Below are 20,272 nucleotides of genomic sequence, written 5' to 3'. Positions count from 1 at the left end.
GTTGGTGAGCCTGCGGCGCTCCTGCAAGGTGATCAAAATGATAAAGGGAATGGAAATGCTACAGATGTTAGCACTCTTCAACTTGCAGAAAAGTTGGATAAGAGAAGATAGAAGAGAAGTCTATTAAATCATAAGTGGAACAGAATGGGTAAAACCAAATGTGTTTACTCTCAAAAACTGCAAAGAGTAGGGGACACTTCATGAAGTTACTAAATAGCACCTTTAAAACATACTGAAGAAATATTTTTTCACTTAAGGCACAATTAAGCTCTGGAATTAATTGCTGGTAAAGGCAGTTAGTGTAGCTGGGTTTGAAAAATGTTTTGACATGTTCCTGGTGGCAAAGTCCATAAACTGTTATTAACCAGAGAGAATTTGAGTAAAATCACTGCTTATCCTGGTTCTTAAAATTCACCTTTATGCAGTAGAAACAGGATTTACGCACACAAAGCAGGGGATTTTAAAAAGAGTGCACATCCTCCGCCAGTGCCAGTTTATCCATTAGTTCACGGGCATATCTCTAGGCAATGCCCATGTCCCGCCCAGCCCATGTACACCACCCCTTTTTTGAAACCATTTGAGCCGTCCAGGTGCACACACCTGGACGGCTTTTAAAATGCGATCAGCGGCCCGGCATGCCTTGGGCGTGTGTCTCCCGCTTTTGGGGCACGACAGGCTTTTAACATCTACCACTTCATGCACTTCTTCTATGGTGCATGAAGTCTTGCCTGTGGCTTCTCATTCTTAACGCCTACAGTTCCAATCTCCCACTATATGTTCAAGCAAGCGTATATAGGCCACCCTGTATCGTGGGTCTGCCATTAGCAGTCACTTTAAAAAGTGTCACTCTCTCGCTAACCCTGCCATCTCTTACCACCACTCGCATCCCTTCCATCATGTTACCGGGTCCCAGCTCCCGATGCAGGCCTGAAGCCTGCATCGGGAGCAGTAGCGCTACGGGGGATGCTTTTTCCCGCATCACCCTTCAGCCCCTGTTTCCCTCTGGAACGCTAACGGTGCGACACTCTATTCTCCAGCAGGCGTCTATGGTTCCGGGAGCGCGCTCTGGGCAGCGTGGGCCCCCGTGGCTCCGGCAGCGCACGCCCTTTGTCCTCCCGTCCCCCCACAGCGGCGATGAGCTCAGGTGTGGCCTCTGCGCGGACACTGCAGCTTATTGCAGTGGCACGGCGGGGGCAGTCCGGTAGTATAATGCGGGGGGAGGATGGATACTGTCTCGCGCCCTCTTATCTTAGGTCCTTCCAGTTAAACTGGGGGATGCTGTCAGCAGCTCATGGCTGTTCAGCGTCTCCCCATTCGTAGTCTCTGCGCGGGGATTCCTTTGCTCCTTGCTGAAGGTTTGACGTCCTTGGAGACGAGTACCTTGTTCTTGCAGGAGATCAGCAGTCTTTGCTCTTTCGCTGCTTTCTGTGGTGCTCATGGGCTGCACCTTTTCAACCGGGGACGAGGAAATGTGTTGCCACAGATGGTGTAGTCTGCAAGTGTTTGGGGAAATTAAGTAAGGGGGTGACTCTTATGGCGCTGCAGCTGCTACTCTAAGCTTGCTGGGCAGACTGGATGGTCCGTTTGGTCCTTTTCTGCTGTTATTTTCCATGCTTCTGTGTCTTCTATTCATACTGGTAGTTACTCATTTACCTGCTGTAGCTTCAGAATCAGACACTTTTGTCTTGCTATGTTTTAGTTTTGTTTTTATGTAGAGCCTCGCAGTAACTTTTCTGTGGGGAAGCCACTCAGGGGAACAGTAATGGGGAGTTGGGATGAAAGGGCAAAATATAAATGAATCCACGAAGCGGTAATTATGTAAAATAAAATCAGCAAAGGAAGACCAGGAACCAGATAAGTGAATGTGTGCTTATCTGCCCACCGGATGAGCGCATGTGCGCTGTATAATGGTGGAGGCGCGGTTACAGAGGGATTAGTGAGTGGGTGTTGTCATGAGAAACGGGAAGTGGCCTGCAGCTTTCATCTAATCCCTGACCTGCGGGGCACCCTGTGACAGGTCCTAAATCTAATTCACAACCTTATGGAATGATTTGTCCCCAGAGAACTTGTGTCTGTGCTGGTTGGGTGCATCCTCTTCCTCTATCCCTCTGCTAGCTCGTGCTGCTTCTTGGGCGGGTCTTTTATACCTTCAGCCACGATCATGGTATTGCAGGAAATAAATGCACATGAAATGAACAGAACTGATGGATCCTGCTGAGCTCTAATGTAGTAAAACGTTATCAGCCGTACTGGTTGGGTACAGGAGCATCTGTCGGGGTTTGAAGGAGAGAATGCTTTCCACTTGTATAAGGGGAAATCATAAGCTCTCAGCACCCCCACTATAAAAATTGTTCAAGCCCCCCTTGTTACTGTGCGTCTCTTCCAGGAGCTAACCCTCTCAGATTTAGAGCCTCCGGTAGTGTGGTTGCTGTGTTTATTTCTGTGCATCCACGTGAACTAAGTCACCATCTGAATTGTAGGCGAGACCTTTTTATTCAACTAGCAATAGATTTGTGACCAGCTTTCCAAAGTTATGCTTTGACCTGATGAAGGGAGCACAGCTTTGGAAAGCTGGTCACAAATGTATTAAGTTCAGTAACAAATAAGTTTCACCAACATCTTAACGGCTGACCTTTACTTCTGTATAAATATAGAGCAAAAACTTAATAGAGCCTGCAAGAGCTGAAAAATACAAAGAATCACTAAAATAATATAAGCAAATATCAAGAGGAGGACCTTATGAGACTGGGGAACTGGGCATCTGAAAGGCAGCTTAAAATTTAATGTGGATAAGTGCAAAGTGATGCACGTAGGGAGGAATAATCCCAACTACAGGTACACAATGCTGGGTTCTTATTGGGAAAAGGACCTTGGAGCTGCTGTGGGCAATGCTCAGGGTGAAGCTGTCAAAGAAAACAGAATGGGAAGAAGTTGGAAAAGAATAAAATGGAAGGTGACATAATGCCTATGGTGCTACCATACCTTGAGTTTTGTATGCAGTTCTGGTCATCATATCTAAAGAAAGATGTAGAAGAAAAAAAAAAACAGGAAAGGGAATGGAGAAAGACCAAACAGCTTAGGGCTTTTCAGTTCGGAGAGTTATGTGGACTGGCCACTGTGGAAGGCAGAATGCTGGGCTCAGTGGACCTTAGGTCTGATCCAGCTTATGTTCCACAGAAACCAAAGATTCTTTCCTTAAAAATATTTTGTGTTGCACAAATCCATTCGCTGGAGTGACACCAATGTGTAAAAAAAAAAATAAAAAATTCCAAAACCTTAACTATATAAGAAACTTTAGAAAGTATTTATTCCCCCTGCAGCACAGTTTGGAAGACCTTTTTCAAAGTCGGTGGAAAGGGGTGCTCACAGGACTCTCATATCCTACACGATTAGAAATGTCAAAATTCAAATAGTCAGATTGCTTTGGCTGTGCACTGTAGTGTTGAACCCTTCCCTCTTCCGCACATCTGGCTGGGGAGTGGTTTGATTAATTCAAGCCCCCAGCAGAGCCATGCAGTGGTAGCAGCCATTCCCAAATCCAAAATGAAAGGCAGCGGACAGGCCAGAGTACTGCCCCTTCATTCACGCTTGCTATTATGCACAGGACTTTCCTTCAGCTGACTCCATTTTTCATGGAAGCAGCTGATCTGCTCTGTTCCAGGCCCTGGAGCTTGCTTCTGCACTTACTGCGGTAAACAAGCCCACGGAACAAGTTTGTTTGAAGACCTTGATTATTCTTCCAAGGGACATGAAAAATACTAAGATGGAGCTGGGCCACCAGGCAGTATTTTTTGCCCTCGTGCATCTTTCTTCAAAGAAATAAATAGGAGCAGTTTGCTATAATGGGCCAACCCCCAGGCATGGGCCTGGTGGTTAAAGCAGCAGGGAAACCAGAGTTCAAATCCCACTACTGCTCCTTGTGACCGTGGACAAGGCACGTCACCCTCCATTACCTCGGGTACAAAATACTGTGCTGAAGCACAACCCTATGTGGGGCAGAAAAGCAGGAATAAGCTGAAGAAACCCCCCCCCCCCCCCACTAGTTCTCGAGTCAGACACCAGGGGGCATATTTCAGTCCATGGCTTTACACCAGGAGGGAGGCTAACGGCCCCCCTCTGGACAAAAAAAAAAACCCCATGAAAAATTCCCATGCGGCTCCTGCATCCCGCTGGAGACGCAAAAAAGAAGACCGAACCTAAAGTCACAGATGGTGCTGTGACTGGTTGTCTGAAGGTGTTTGGGCTCACGAGCTCTGAGCATATGGGGGGGGGAAGGGAGTTACTCCTGGGACCACTCCGAAGAGGGGGCAGCCGACTTCAAGGCCTGGGAGGAGGGGATGGGGCTGTAACCCAGGCAGGGGGGCCGTGGGGTTGCTCCCAGCTGCCCACCTGGGACCCCAAGGCTCGTGACTGACTAAGGGCGGGAGCGCCTCACACTTCCCGTACACGCGCTCCTAAGGAGGGCGTTCGCCACTGCCCAAAAGAAATAAAACCCCTATATGACCTAGAGATGCAACTCCAGGGAAGGCTGAAGGCCAGGGGTTACAGTACCCAGTCTGTTGCCTATTGCCCATTTCCAAGTGAACTCCTCAGTGCTGTCTCTGGCCACTGCGTGTTCAAACTCTGCTGTAATTCGTGACCGCACAATGCTGCAAAACAAGAGCCCGCAATCCTCCGGGGTTACCGCCTTCCGTTGCCGCAATCCTGGCCCTGTGGATGACGTGTTTTGCAGTAGCAAGGATGAAATGGTGCGGTGCGGCCAAAAATAAGCAGATGTGGGCTAAAGTGCACCCAGAATTTCAGGAGGGAGGGTCTTCAATCTGCAAGGGAAGGCGTCATTCTTGGACAAGGCAGGAAGATGTGAGCTAGTGTGTTCCCCTCATCCCCCGCAGAATTCGCACCCATCGGGCACCAGGGGGTGCTAGAGAGGGCTAGAAGAACTACAACTCCCAAGCTCTTAGAGGCTCAGTTTGACCCCTGGGTAGGGGAAGAAACAAAAGCAAGCAGCTGAGCATAATGAGGAGGAATTAGACACCCGGGAACCCGATGGTAATCGAAGAGGAGGGGGGGTGCCAGAGTGGTGGAGCTGGCCTAATAAGCCTGGCTCTTCCGAGCAAGAGGAGAGTGACATGGACCTAGACAGCCTAAGAGAGAGGGGTCCTCTTTATCCAGCATGGAGATAGGGTAAGTGCGCTGGTTGGGGGGGGGATGGGATATTCCCAGCCTGATAAAGGAATGTTTTGTTGTATTAAGTTATTGAAACCTGTTTGATGGAACATGATTTTTGGTTTGGGAGGACCGCTGACTGAACCACAAGATTGGGGGAGGTGAGAGTTGTGCAATCCTCTAGCAGGGCGGCAGCGGCTGGCTAAAGGAGAGAAGCCCGAGCATTATGTTGGTGTTCTGAAGAGCAGGGGCTATTTTACAAGGCCCAGGTGCTGGACTGGGAGAAAGGCAGCAAAGGGGGAAAAAAAAAAAAAGACTTTTTTCTGGAACAATATAAAAGTGTTTTATATAACTTATGTTTGCATGTCATTTAGGGGGAAGCTTGGCTAACTTGGTTCATTAGCCCAGCTGAAGGAGTGGCCCTAGCCAGGCTAAGGCAGCGCAGGCCTAATTTGAAGCCCGGGACTTGGAAAAGGGCTGCAGAAGGGTGCACAAGGAGCTCAGAGGCCAGAGACAGAGGTGGCCTGGACCTGAAGGAGTGGTGGACAATGCTTACTGTGAGAGCCCTCTGGGGACAGGGAAATGTCCACAGCGCCTGCATGTAATCCGCTTTGAAGTGCTTGAAAAGCAGAATATAAATAACTAAGCCTTGCACGCTGCTTTGAAGGGTTCTGAGCACATTGATACAAAGTAAGTATGGAATATGTGATAATTCAGTGACACAACCTTCCTTTTCCTGCTTGTGCTCCATCTCAGTAATGGCCCATTCTGGTCCTCCAGATCCACAAACAGCTGCTGCTTTGAGGATTGCGAAGGTTTAGAAATGAAGCCAGTTCTTGAATTAAATCCATGCAATTATAGAACGCCAGACCTGTTTGCAGCTCTGTGTCATTCTCCCTTCAGGCTCTGCAGGGAACTTTCTCTGCTCCTGCCCTGCACAGGGTGCCTGGAGGTTTGTGGAGAAGGCAGCCGGCTGCCTGTCCTGGTTCTCGTGCTGCTCTCTGACCGGCTGCTGCCCTCGTTCCCCTCTCAGGATGTGCTGCTCGGAGGCTTTACCACAGCAGCGCTAGCATAATGTGATTGAGTAGGCAGGAAAAAGGACCAGCGCTTTATATTTATATTTCAGGGTACATTAAAATAAATTATAGTATAACAAAATAGGAAAAAACCAGTACAGCGTTCTGCCATAATGAACGGAGAAGATTACGGTTCAGAGTAAGCAAGATAGTGGTTTTCATCTCTGAGGGGGGTGGGACCCCTCAATTTATCATTGGACTTTGGGGGGCCGGGGAAGTCACCGCGCGTCTACGTGACTGGCTCAACCTCCTGCTGTGGCCGTGAGATTATAATTTTTTTCGGCTCTTTAAATATGAGGCAGGAGCCTCAGGGACCCGTATTAGGGTCCTGGGCCTCCCACCTCATTATCTAATTTTTGCCTTCCACTCTTTGGCACTTCAAAGTGGATTACGTTCAGGTACTGGAGTGGCTCACAATCTAAGTTTGTAGCTGAGGCAATGGAGGGTAAAGTGACTTGCCCAAGGTCACAAGGAGCAGCAGGGGCATTTGAACCCTGGTCTCCCTGGGTCATAGCCCGCTGCTCTAACCACTAGGTTTCACCTCCTACTTAACACTTTTGAAATAGGTGGTGTTTTATCGTGGCTGACCACCTTCTTGGTTGGGCCCTGATAAAATATTTACATAGGATTGTCTATGCATGATCTCTGTTGCATGTATTTGCATTATTCATTCACGCAAATCACATGCAAAGAAGGCCATTGTAATAGGGGAGGGTAAAAGGGCAGGGAGATGCACAATATTGCATGTATTGTGCGATATCATCACGATATTGCTCTACTGCATGATATACAGCCTATGCACCATGATGCAATGTAGTGCGCTCAGCTTTACAGACGTGCGTCCAAAACCCCTCGTGCAATAAGGGGATTAGTGCATCCAAAACACACATCCAAGCTAATCGCGCTCATCGCATGTAAATTCATGTTGATGAGGCTGTTAGTTATTACCCCAGTGTGCACGTTTTTACTCTCAAAAATTTAACACTTTCCCCGGAGCAGGCGTTAATTCTTGAGGAGCCCTAAAAGTTTACAGAAAAGCAGAAAATACTGCTTTTCTGTAGTTCCACCTGCTTAATACTGTGGCAATATTGAGTCAGAGGAACCCAAAAAAAAAAAATGTCACCGGGGGTCAAGTTCGGAAAATGGAACCTCAATTAACAAGCATCTATTTTCCTAACCCCTGGCTGTGCATTGTCCGTTTTCCTAACCCGCTGACGGCCACCTCTCCTGGGTGCCTGATGCCGAGGAGGCACTAGTGATGCAAATTTTTTCCTTGTGCCTCCTTTTTTTACTGTGGCAGCCCATTTAAATATTAAATCCGGCACCCGGGAGAGGTGGATCAACGTTGCTTTTAGGAGAGTGGGCACTCGATCATGAGCTCCCATTTAATGCGTGCCAATATTGCATTGGCCTGATATAGTGCAATATACACTGTCTTCAGCGCACGCTAGAGCAAGTTTGTTTTGAAGACCTTGGTTATTTTTTCAAGGGCCATGAAAAATATTGTGATGGTGCTAGGGACACCAAGCAGTACTTTTGCCCTGGTGCGTCTTTCTTCAAAGAAATAAATAGGAGCTGTCTGTCACTGTGAGGAACCCCCAGGAGTGGCCTGAAGGCTGAAGCAGCAGGCTACATACCTGGAAATTGTGCTGCCACTCCTTGTGACCTTGGACAAGTCACTTCACCCTCCATTGCCTCAGGTAAAAAAAACCAAACTTACTGTGAGCCCTCTGAGGATAGAGCAGTATTTGCATGTAACCACTTTGAAGTGCTTGAAAAGCAGAATATAAATAAATCAATCATACACACTGCTTTGAAGGACTCTTGGGTACTCAGTCTGAGAGCACTTCAAAGTGGATTACATGCAGGTACTGTAGGTATTTCTCTGTCCTCAGAGGGCCCACAGTAAGTTAACATTGTAATAATAATAATAATAGCACGACTTGATGTATCTCCCAGTTTATCTGGCATAATTTAAGGCAAAATTGTCATCTGTCGGTTTAACTGATTCCTTATTCACCAACACTTTAATGCAGAGCTCCCCACGCCAGACTGGTCTGTGGCCCTTAAGGAATGAATTTGGGGACCCATGCCTAGGTGACATCAGAACAAATTAAAGAGATGCTGCAGAGGCAGTGTCCATGAGGGTAGAAGGAGTCTCTGTCATCAAACAGTGGTGACACCTAGTGGCTCGATTTGGGATGTGTTGCCTTTAGGTTCCAAAGGGAGTCTCACTTTGTTGCCTGTGGCCAAGGGCTGTTGCTGTGATGTTTGGGTCACATTGGAGGGGCTTTATACTTTTATTTATTTTATTTATTTAAACGTGTTTTTATACTGCTTTTACAAATATAATATAATCAAAACGGTTTACAATAATTAATAAATCATAAAATAAAATAGAAAATTAAAATTACAAAAAACCATAGTAACATACAAAGTTAATAACAGTAAAAGTTTAATACATTAAAAATAATCAAATCAAGTGCTTTAGTTACTGCAAAGTATGTAACTGCAAGGGATGGTGGGGAAAAGGAACGGGATGTAATGTGGAGGGGAAGCGGGGAGGAATGGAAATGGGAATGAGGTTATAGCTGTTCTGTTGGAATTTTATATGCAATTTGGAATAAATGAGTTTTTAAGGTTTTCTTAAAGTGTGACAGATTGGATAATTGCTGGAGAAAATTTGGTAATGAGTTCCAGAGAAAGGGACCTGCAACTGAGAAAGCTCTCTTTCTAGTGATATCCAATCTTGCTAAATGAATTGATGGAATATCCAAAAGGTTTTATGTCCTAGATCTTAGATGTCTGGTGGGATTGTAAATGCGAAGAATAGTACAGAGCCAGGTTGAGGAGGAGTTATATATGAGTGAATGAATAATGGTCAGGATTTTATATTGAACTCTAAATTTTATCGGGAGCCAGTGAAGTGATTGGAGTTATGTGATTTCTGAAGGACACAGCAGACAGGATACGTGCTGCAGCATTCTGTACAAGTTGTAATGGATGAATAGTGGTGTCAGGCAAACCTAGATAGAAAGCGTTACAGTATTCAAGACCAGAAAACAGAAGAGTTTGAAGAGTACGAAAGTCATGATGAAAAAGTAAAAGACGAAGGCGTTTTAGAAGGTGCAATTTGTAAAAAGATCTTTTTGTGACTGCTGAGATTTGTTGCTTCATTGACAAATCGGAATTGATTATTATTCCTAGGTTAGTTGCGTGGTTTAAAATTTGGATTGATACTCCATTCGTAACAAAATGTGATGGGGGACCAATTGATGAACTTGAAATGGATGTGAGATGTACAATTTCTGGATTTAGTTTTAAACGGTTATGTGAAAGCCAGGTATTAATAGTGTTTAGATATATTGAGACCATAGAGTAGAAGACCAGGAAGTATTGTAAGGAACATCAGCGTATATTTTGAATTGAAGATTTAATGAAGAGAGAATGCAGGTAAATATTGAAGAGAATAGGAGATAGGGAGGAACCTTGATGAACACCAGAGGGAATTATGTATGGATCAGATGAATGATCTATATTAATTTGTTGTGTACGACCAGAGAGAAAGGAAGAAAACCATTGTAAAACTGTATCAGAAATACCTATGGATTCTAAACCGGAGATGAGTATCTGATGATCTACAGTATCGAATGCTGCGGCGATGTCTATATTAGAGTCGAACTCTCTGAGTAATGTATCAAAAGAGGCGAACAAATGTTTCTGTAGAATGTCCTTTATGGAATCCATGTTGATCCGCATGAAGAATGTCATGTTCTGATAAAAAAAAAAATCTGAAAGTTGATGTAACACCACTGATTCGAGTTTTCCTCCTCCTCGTCGTCGTGAAGTACATGTATTACAGAATAGTGATTAGGATTTAAAAGCAACCTCGAAAGGTTGAGTTTTTGGACATGGCCAGAGCCCAAACATGACGCATTGACTCAGGAAGCGTATTCAGGCACATGACACAGTGAGAGGAATCGGCAGTGGAGGAGAAGAGCACAGATAAGAGCGATGGCGATCAGGAGGGAGAATGAAGAGCTGCAGAAAGAAAGCATTGGTAGGCGAGTAAGAAAAGCTTGAACTGCATGCAGAGGCGGACAGGGAGCTGATGCAGTGCCTTGAGAAAGAGGTTACATGACCACATTTTGAATAGATTGTATTGAAGGAGAGGTGGGGCTGTTTTTTGATGGAAGTCCAAACAAGCAGAGAGAAACTGCCAGGCCACAAAAAAAAAAAAAATGTATGTTAACTAAGCCAGGAATGTGGGGAAAATATGCAACAAGATAAAAAAAAAAAGAGGAATAAGATCAAAAGAAGACAGCAGAACCAGAAAACCTTTAGGCGGTCTGCACGCCCTGGCTTGTGCGTGGAGTTAGTGCCCTGGTCTGTGCGATTGTGTTAGAAAGCTTGTAAACCAGGTATAAATGGATCAGCTGTGACTTTAGGCTGTTGGATTGTACCTGTGCAGGGTGATCTTGACTTTGGATGTGTAAAGTAAATGTATGCATCGATCATAGATAGAGGTCTGAACAGAGCCAATATCTGCAAGGTGTGAGGGTGTCGGGTCTTAGATCAATGGCTCCTGAACTTTCTTCTCAGGAACAGGCAGCTCCGGCTGCTGGGCACTAGATCCGGGGAGGAGGAAGAATTGTGCCAGCAATTAAGCGATACAGGCTGTGATGTCAGACATTATGGGGAACAGACAGAGATTAACCTGTATACGCTGAAGCAGTAGGAAATTGGAAGTGATTTAAATTAGTGAAAAGAAATTATTGTTGTCGCTGTGTTCTGCCACTTGAATATGTTGAAATAAGGGATCAACGAACACGTTGTAAGATAGACATATGAGAGCAGAAAAAGACCTTATGGACTCCAGTCTGCTCAGCTCTGCAGACCCTACCGCTTGCTTCAGAGATCCCCTGTGCTTGCTCTGTTTTCTTGGCTTCAGATATTGTCCTTGTCCCCATCACCTCCACCGGGTGGCTGTTCCATGCGTCAACCACCCTTTCTGGAAAGAAATATTTCCTAAGATTATGCCTCAGTCCACCCACTTTTACCCTCATCCCAGGACCCCCTCATTCCAGAGCCTTCTGTAAATTGATATCTTAGAAGTATTGAAATGTCTGTATCATATCTCACCTTTCCTCTACGGTGTACATGCTTTGATCTTTAAGCTATCCCCGTATGCTTTAGTATCACCTCCTTTCTTCTGCTGACCATTCCTCTCTCTCTCTACCCCCAAGCATCTTTCTGGCTTTTGCCATCTCCTTCTATGCCTGTTTCATCACCTTGAGATCACCAGATACAGTCGCACCCAGGTCCCGCTCTTGTTTTGTACTGTACTGCTCCGCATGGGCCACTCAGCCTGCCCGCGCCTAGGGTTGTAACTGCTGCTTCATTCAGGTTACCCCCCCTGTGATGTAGTGCCCCTGTTTTTCCCCCTCTTTTTGCCCGTTCGGGACCGGGTTAGACTCCTGGTCCACCTTAAATCCCACTGAGGGAGGGAGTCCTGATGGCGGGACCAGCTGGGGCAGGATAAGTTTGTGAGCCCAGCTGGGATGAGGAGGCCCTGACCCTCTCTGAGAGGGTATCTCCTGCCTTGATATTGTTGGCTGTGATAATAAATAAAAGTTTTAAGTTTGCATTTGAAAAAGCTGGGGTCAGTGGGGCTTTGTGCCTCCAGCCTGGGAAACGCTGCTCGGTCTCCCGCCTCCCCCTGCAGAAATGTTATACCTAAAGTTACCCCAGGTCACCCCATCCTCCGCCACTAGGCGCGCACTCTGTTTATCCATGCCCTTCTCAACTCCATTACCATTCCTGTCTTCACGACCTCTTCCAACAGGGCATTCCATGCATCCAGCACCCTTTTTGTGAACTAAAACTTCCTGTGTTGCTCCTGAGTCTACGCCCTTGGAGTTTCATATCACGATACCTCGTTCTACAGCTTTTTTTCCCCCATCGGAAGAGGTTAGGGTTCTGTGCTTTATTAATATCCTTCAGGTATTTAAGAGTATGTATCATATCTCCCCTTTCCTGCCTCTCCTCTAGGGTATGCATATTTCGGCCCACCAGTTTCATCTCATAAGTCATTCAATGCAGACCTCACAGCATTAGGGTTGCCTTTCTCTGGACCGCTTCTGCCGTCTCTATTCTTTTTGAGATACGGTTTCCAGGCCTCACCAATGATTTGTTCAGGGGCATTATTACTTCCTTTTTCCTGTTGGTTATGCCTCCCTCGATGCAGCCCAGCATCCACCTGGCCTTACTCACTGCCTTGTCACATTGCTTCACTACCTTTCGATCATGAGACACTATCATTCTCAGGTCTCGCTCCTGATCCGTGCACATTAGTCCTTCTCCCACCTACCTACCTACCTACACAGACACACCCCTTTTGGATTACTGCCTTTCGAATGCCTGATTCTGCATTTCTTCATATTTAATCCCAGCTGCCAAACCTTTGAGGACACCTCATCATTCTTAGATCACTTCTCATTCTTTCTATTCTTTCAAGTGTGCCCACTCTGTTGCAGATTTTGTCATCTGCAAAGAGATAAACCTTTCCTTCTAACCCTTCCACAATATTGCTGACAAAGATAGCGATCAGAACCAGCCCCAGAACTGTTCCTTGAGGCACTTCACTTATCGCCTTCTTTCCTTAGAATAAGTTCCATTTAACACAACTTAAGAACATAACATGCCATACTGGGTCAGACCAAGGGTCCATCAAGCCCAGCATCCTGTTTCCAGGCTATAAGTACCTGGCAAGTACCCAAAAACCAAGTCTATCCCATGCTACTGATGCCAGTAATAGCAGTGGCTATTCCCTAAGTCAACTTGAATAATAGCAGGTAATGGACTTCTCCTCCAAGAACATATCCAAACCTTTTTTGAACCCAGCTACACTAACTGCACTAACCACATCCTCTGGTAACAAATTCCAGAGCTTAATTGTGCACTGAGTGAAAAAGAATTTTCTCTGATTAGTCTTAAATGTGCTACTTGCTAACTTCATGGAATGCCCCCTAGTCCTTCTATTATTCGAAAGTGTAAATAACTGATTCACATCTACTCGTTCAAGACCTCTCATGATCTTAAAGACCTCTATCATATCCCCCCCTCAGCCGTCTCTTCTCCAAGCTGAACAGCCCTAACCTCTTTAGTCTTTGCTCATAGTGGAGCTGTTCCATCCCCATTATCATTTTGGTTGCAACTGACAGCTTGTCAGTCAACTAATTTGTGATCCATTCCATCAACTTGGGACCCCCTCCCAGGCTTCTCATTTTATTCATGAGCCTCCTGTGTGGGACCTGCCCTATGGAACAAGCTTCCACCCTTCCATTAGGATAATGCCCGAGCTTTGGTGGAGCCAAATTTAGATTGTTTAGGTGAGGGGATGAGTAGTGTTGCTCTGTGTTGCTGTCTTGTAGGTCTGTTAGTGTTGTGAAAAGCAAGGTGATCTGTGAACCAGTGCATGTTTTGGTTGTGGAGTGCTTTGTGGTTGAGAGTGACAGGTAACCAATGAAGGTGTTTTAGGACAGGTGTAATGTGGTTGCTTTTGTGTGTGTTAGTGAGGATCCGTGCAGTAGCATTTTGGAGTAATTGTAGTGGTTGCAACGTACTTTTGGGTAAACCTAGGAGCAGGGCGTTGCAGTAGTCCATTTTGGTTAAAATGAATGCTTGTAAGATGGTGCGAAAGTCGCTGAGGTGTAGTAGGGGTTTGAGTTTTTTGAGGGAGTGAAGTTTGAAGTAACTGGCTTTGAGAGTGTTGTTGATGAATTTTTTGAAGGTAAGATGGTTATCAATGGTGATGCCAAGACTGCGAACACGTTGGTCAATGAAAATGTTGGCCTGTAGTTTCCAGGCCTCCTCTCTGCTACCAGTTTGTGAAGCGAAATTACGGTCGCCCTTCTCCAGTCTTGCAGCACCGCTCCCCTTTCCAAAGATCCATCCGGTAGAGCCACCAGCACCTCTCGGAGCCCCCTTGGTATCCTGGGATCTCATCAGGCTCCGTGGCCTTGATAAGTTTCAGTTTTCCGAGTTCCACCCAAATGCTCTCGTCTACAAACGGGGGGTGGTATTTACCCCCTCCCCCCCCATATGTGTATTACAATACCACAGCCTCCTGAGTCCACCCCTCGTGGAACTCACACCGTGACCCTCGGGTTCTAGCACACTTTCCTTTGAAAAAGACGAGCTTTTTGTTCCTGACATACCTTTGAAGTATCTGAGTATCCCTTATCATAGCTGACAAAGTGGTCTCTGCCATGCAGAAGGGAAAGAAAAAAAAAAAGATACCAGTGATGCAAATACAGATGATTGCGGCGTGTTTTCGGAAAAGGGACTAACCATCTTTTCATGTGGACCAGAACATCTGGTTACTTTGCTGACCCAGATGAGCTGGTGGTCAGTAACCTTTTTCTCCATTGCTACTACCTATTAATTTTAATGTTTCTGCATGTTTTGTATACCCTGGAATTTCCCAGTGCCTGCACACATCCGTGTCCCCGAGTCGCCCTGCCGTTGGTGAGGAGAGGTCAATGTACACGAAAGCCAGTGTGGGAAACCAGATTAGAGCAGCATCCAGAGTCCGCAGCCTGAGAACCGTGCTGGCGTGCACAGGATGTCGTCTCTAAAAGCGGACCCACGGGCTGACTCATGAAAGTGAGAGCAGGCCGCAATTGAGAAACGGGATCAGAAGTTCACAGCTGCAGTTTTGGAAATTACGTGATGTCTTAGCACAAAAGATTTGAATTAGTTTAAAGAAAAGCAGCAGAATGGCGATTGCAGATGATGCTTTTGAAGATGGAAGGTTTCAGGACTGGTAGTGCATCATCCTTGAGGGGGTAGGGGGGAATATATAGCCTTTTGGGGTATCGCAAGCAAGTGAATAGTCTGAATCTTTTTTTGTGTGTAAATGTTTATTAATTTGCCATCACATAACAAACATACAAATACGAAATGGTTTGTATAGAAAATACAAAACAGTATTTTAACACAGCAATTGCCAAATTTTCAATAAGTAATCCCCAACCTCACCAAATTCCCCCCCCCCCCCCTAAATGTATGGTAATATTAATGTTCAGTTTGTCTCTGTCTAATTTAAAAAACATAATAAAATGGATGCAAAATCGCCTGGGCCTATTCAAGTCTTGGAATATTGGTTCGCAGTATCCAGCATGATGGCGTCTCGAGGATCTTTCGGTAGGGTCTCTGCATACAATTTCCACACATCATTGAAATACTTGGGTTGGAGCTGTTCTTTAACCCACGTTCTACAGTCCATCATCATGATTTCTATCATCTGGAATGTCCATTGTTCTAATGTTGGTACTGTCAGCTTCAGCCAGTGGGTCAAAATACATTTTTTTGCAATTGCTAAGGCATTGTAAAGAAAACAAGTATCATTAATATCCAATGGTATATTAGAATTGAACAATCCAAAAAGACAAAGCTGCACATCTTTAGATGGAAAGGTTATCGGGATCTTACTAATCGCATGCCACACTTTGTCCCAAAAAGACTGAATAATACTACATTCCCAAAAATGATGAAGGATGATAGCACGCGATTGGGAGCATTTCAAACATTGATGTGATTCAGTGATTCCCATTTTATTAGCTTGGGCCAGAGAGATAGTCAATCTATGGGGCTATACGTAAGCATTGATCTCTGAGATCCGCTGAGAACAAGATTTTATATTTATCTGCAAAGCTCTTTAGCAAATCAGTTAGCGATGATACGCTACTCCTCCTCCCTCCCATTTGCGACAGTATCCAGCAGTAGCTTAGAGTGCATTGTACTTTGCAAAAATGTATACATTGTATACATCAGAAGGGTTGAACTCTAAATATTAAGAACATAAGAAATTGCCATGCTGGGTCAGACCAAGGGTCCATCAAGCCCAGCATCCTGTTTCCAATAGAGGCCAAACCAGGCCACAAGAACCTGGCAAGTACCCAAACACTAAGAAGATCCCATGCTACTGATGCAATTAATAGCAGTGGCTATTCCCTAAGTATAATTGATTAATAGCCGTTAATGGACTTCTCCTCCAAGAACCTAGCCAAACATTTTTGAACCCAGCTACACTAACTGCACTAACCACATCCTCTGGCAACAAATTCCAGAGCTTTATTGTACGTTGAGTGAAAAAGAATTTTCTCTGATTAGTCCTAAATGTGCTACGTGCTAACTTGTTGGCAATGAGCTATGTGATACATTTATTTTAGATTTATATTCCTCCTGATACATGCACTTCGTCTGAGGGTTAGCAAAAAAATTGGATAGTATCCAACTTACTCTCTGCTAATTCCTGGATAATTAGGCTCCTTTGTTTTCAGTGTAAACTGATTTTTCACCCAAAGATGACAATCGATTTAAACCGATATTCACCCTAATTTTAGAATTATTATAAACATTGCTTCAGAGCTGCAGATGCAGTGATTCAAGGCCTCCAGCTACCGCCGGAAACCAGTGTGGTCCACAGCGCAGGCTGTATGTCACGTCCCACCCCCTACCGGTGAAAGTGCTCCCCCTCCAGTGCTGCCCCTGCTGTGTTTCAAGTCCCACCTCCTCACCCCCCCCCCCTCCCCAAAGCAGACAAAGCGCCTGCAGTCTGGTGCCAGGAACACGTTGGAGGCAAGCCCTGTCCAGCAGAGTCCCGTGCTCCTCGGCCCTGCACAAAAGCAGAAGTGCAGTGCTGCAGAGCACGAGAGGCTGGGGCCAGCACTGACGGGGTGTGTGGGGGCGGGGAGGGAGCTGGATATCCTAGGCAGGGGATGGGGGTAGAGAGAGGGGGGATGCTACTGAGTGGGCGGGTGGAAAAATATTTTATTGTCCTGGCTTCTGTCCACCAAAATAAACTCTGATATTTACCCAGAAAAATGAGACTTTTTTTTTTTCCCCCAACTGATTTTCTTCTGTTTTTGTTCTTGTCATAATAAACCCTGATACATTCTCAGGAAAAATAAAGAACAATAAAAAACAAACATGAAGGTCCCTATGGATAATTGAGAAGTCTGGATACTGTGGGGCTTGAAGGGGGTTGGCTTGGTTTGGATGCCTTGGCCATTCGATTCACTTGAAAAGCCCAAAGCCCCCGGGGAAATAGCTTTGATTGTCTGTCTTATTTTTTATTTATTTTACAAGTGATTATCTGCCTTTTGTCAAAAACATCAAGGCAGGCTACAAGCATAACGAAAGAAATCCATGAAACAATGAATATAATAAATGCATCAATAATACATTCAAAAGTACTAGATTGATAAATGTGGACACGGCCAGAGGGAGGAAGCAAAAGTGAGTTTGAAGAAATGTCTGAAGACGAGTTGAGAAGGGGAATTTTGGGTTTCTAAAGGGAGAGTATATGCCTTGCAGATGTTAAGCTTTTAAGCTGAAAGGCAAACCTGCTTGCCGTCAAATGTACAAGTTCAGGAAAGTAAAATCTTCTTTGTAAAGCTAGACTTCTTTTTCTTATTTTAAATTGGCAGATAACTTACTTATCACAGTTTTTTTTGGCTGAAACCACCACTGCGCTGACAAAAGTGTTAAACAGAAGACGCGCCAAGTAACGCCAGACGGGAACGGAAAGAAGGGAGACATGGAATCCGAACAAGGGACTCGGTGAAAGCCACCAAAGCCAAATATTTTCTCCCTCATGAGGGTGCTGGAATATTACTTAAGGTTAGTCAAAAGGACGTCCACACTGGTGAGTGGGCATGGGCGACAGCCTGTTTCTTTAACAAAATACATTTTGGAAAGTCATGGTCGGGTTGTCTCGATCCGTTCACATCACTGTGCTTGCAGCAGATTAGGGAGCGGCAAAATTTCAGAGAAGGTCTCCTCTTAGGGACTGATTTTCAAAACCATTTACACGTTTAAAGCTGTGTGTTACACGTGTAAGTGGGCTTTTGAAAATTGCTACAATATGTGCCTTTGAATTGTCAGTAGATTTTAAGGCGTTAAGTGCTCAAGGCGGGTAAATGGCTTCTGAAAATTGCTACATGCATAACTCCTCTGAAAATTCACATGGGTGTGTGTTAAGTGTTCTGAAAGGGGAAAAAAATGAAATTGTAAAAGATCTTGTCCCAGAAATGCATTTGGCGATTACGGGAGAGGAAGTAAATGTAAATATGAAACTGGATAGACCACACAGGCGTCTCTCTAAGGGGAGTTTACGTGAGCATTACACTAACTCCCAAGATATTCTGCGAATACAGATCGAGCATCTATTACGAAAGAAAGACTCACTGAACATGGGTGTTCTGTAGGGGTTATTCTACAGGTCTTTAACTTTGGGGTTTTTTTTTTTCCCTCAGTTTTCCTGTTCAGATTTGATATGCAGAATAAACATTCCTTTGGTTTATCAAAGTGTAATGTAATTGAAGTTTTTAACACTTGAATATAATTGGTTAAATATTACATATGTAGCGGGTGCTTTTGGTAATTCCAGACAGTTTTATGTGCAGTTATTTCATAGTTCTTCAGAGGCATAACTACTTTTTGGGATCTGCTGGGTACCTGTGACCTGGACTGGCCGCTGTCGGAGACAGGATCCCTGGGCTCGATGGACCTTGGCCTGATCTAGCAGGGCGCTTCTTATGTTGTCAAGAAGGTCTGCGTATTAACCCTAATTAATCTCCGTGTTAGCCTGCAGTGTCTGTCAGTTAATGAGCTGATCTTTCTTATTACTCGCTGCCACAGGCAATGCCGCCGTTCCCTAGCCTACCTGGCTGATAATGTGTTATGGATTTTTCCTCCAGGAACTTGTCCAAGCCTCTTTTTTTTTTTTTTTTTTTTTTTTTAAAACCCCGCTGTGCCAGTCGCCTTGACCTCATCCTCTGCCAAGATTTCACAGCTTGATTGTGAGCCGAGTGAAAAATTACTTTCTAGGATCTGTTTTTAATGTGCTGGTTTTGTCGGTTTCACGGTGTGTCCCCTTGCTTTAGTATTATGTGTGAGGGTAAATAACCGGCCTTTGTTTACCCGCTCCACCCCACTCGTGATTTTATAGCCGTCTATCATGCCACTTCTCAGCCGTCTCTCTTTCAAGCTGAAGAGCCCCGGCCTGCATGGCCTCTCATCGTGGGAGAGATGCTCCATCCCCGTCATGATTTTTGTCGTCCTCCTCTGCCCCCTTTTCTAGTTCCGCTACGTCTTCCTTGAGATGGGGCAGCCAGAACTGCACACACACACTGGCTCGATACAGAGGCAATGGGCTGCTTTCTGTTTTATTCTCCGTTCCACTTTTGGATCATTCCCAACATTCTATTTGTATTTTTAACCAGCGCCGCACACTGAGCCGAGCGGGGCCGATGGAAGCTTAGGCGGCTGCCTGGAGCATCATAGTTTTGGGACAGGTGTGGGCCCATGTGGGCAGGAAAGGGGGAAAAGACCGTGCCTTCCGCCGTCAGAAGGAGCAGCAGCAGTGTGGCCCCCCCGCCGCAGGAAGAAGTAGCGTGGGCCCTGCGCAGGCGGAGCAGTGTGGCCAGGGACTGGGCAGCCTTCAGGAGTGGGAAGAGGAGGAGCAGTATGAGCCACAGGCTGTCGGGCACAGAACTTAGATCGTGAGCCCACTAGGGGCGAGGAAATACCTGCAGTTACCAAAAAGCGGAATACAAGTAAATAAAGAAGCAGGAGGCAGAGCGGCATTCGTTCCTGTGGCTGGAAGAATGAGGAAGAGTTCCCATAAACCTTGGGGGAGGGGGGGGGGAGTGTGTGTGTGTGCGAGAGAGAGGAGAAGGGTTGTGAGCAACAACCACTTTGGCTCCTCTTGTTAATCCTTTATGACTTGACTGCTCTGGAGGGATATAAGTTTGCTGACTGGCAGTTTATCTCATTTACTACTCTGGTCACTATAATTTTGCCTTGTTTTCCTCAAATTATATTTTGCCTGCTTTTTGGTTCCAGAGCTCAAGAGAGCAATCTTGTGCGTGGCTTTCTTTTAGAGGCCCGATGTAATAAGATATGTTAGGTTTATGCACTCGTTAGTGCGTGGTTCTGAGCATATTTTTGTACGTAGAACT

The 20,272-nt window shown here is 45.4% G+C and overlaps 1 protein-coding gene across 3 annotated transcripts in view; it reads left to right on the top strand.

Annotated features, from left to right (window-relative positions):
- Positions 1-5,009: 5,009 nt before the first annotated feature.
- ATP13A2 (ATPase cation transporting 13A2) overlaps positions 5,010-20,272 on the top strand; it is a 135,288-nt gene continuing 120,025 nt past the window's right edge. The window contains exons 1-3 of one of the 3 annotated variants that reach the window (XM_029577863.1): positions 5,010-5,184; positions 5,541-5,856; positions 17,738-17,930. The gene's annotated coding sequence lies outside the window, so the exon portion shown is untranslated. Of the gene's footprint in view, positions 5,185-5,540; positions 5,857-10,222; positions 10,303-17,737; positions 17,931-20,272 lie in introns of those variants that run through there. The other 2 variants (XM_029577867.1, XM_029577865.1) reach the window with 2 other exon arrangements.

Source organism: Rhinatrema bivittatum, chromosome 15 (assembly GCF_901001135.1).
Source record: "Rhinatrema bivittatum chromosome 15, aRhiBiv1.1, whole genome shotgun sequence".
Classification (NCBI taxonomy): Eukaryota; Metazoa; Chordata; class Amphibia; order Gymnophiona; family Rhinatrematidae; genus Rhinatrema; species Rhinatrema bivittatum.
Note: the sequence above shows the minus strand (reverse complement) of the source record. Positions and strands in the feature narration are given on the sequence as shown.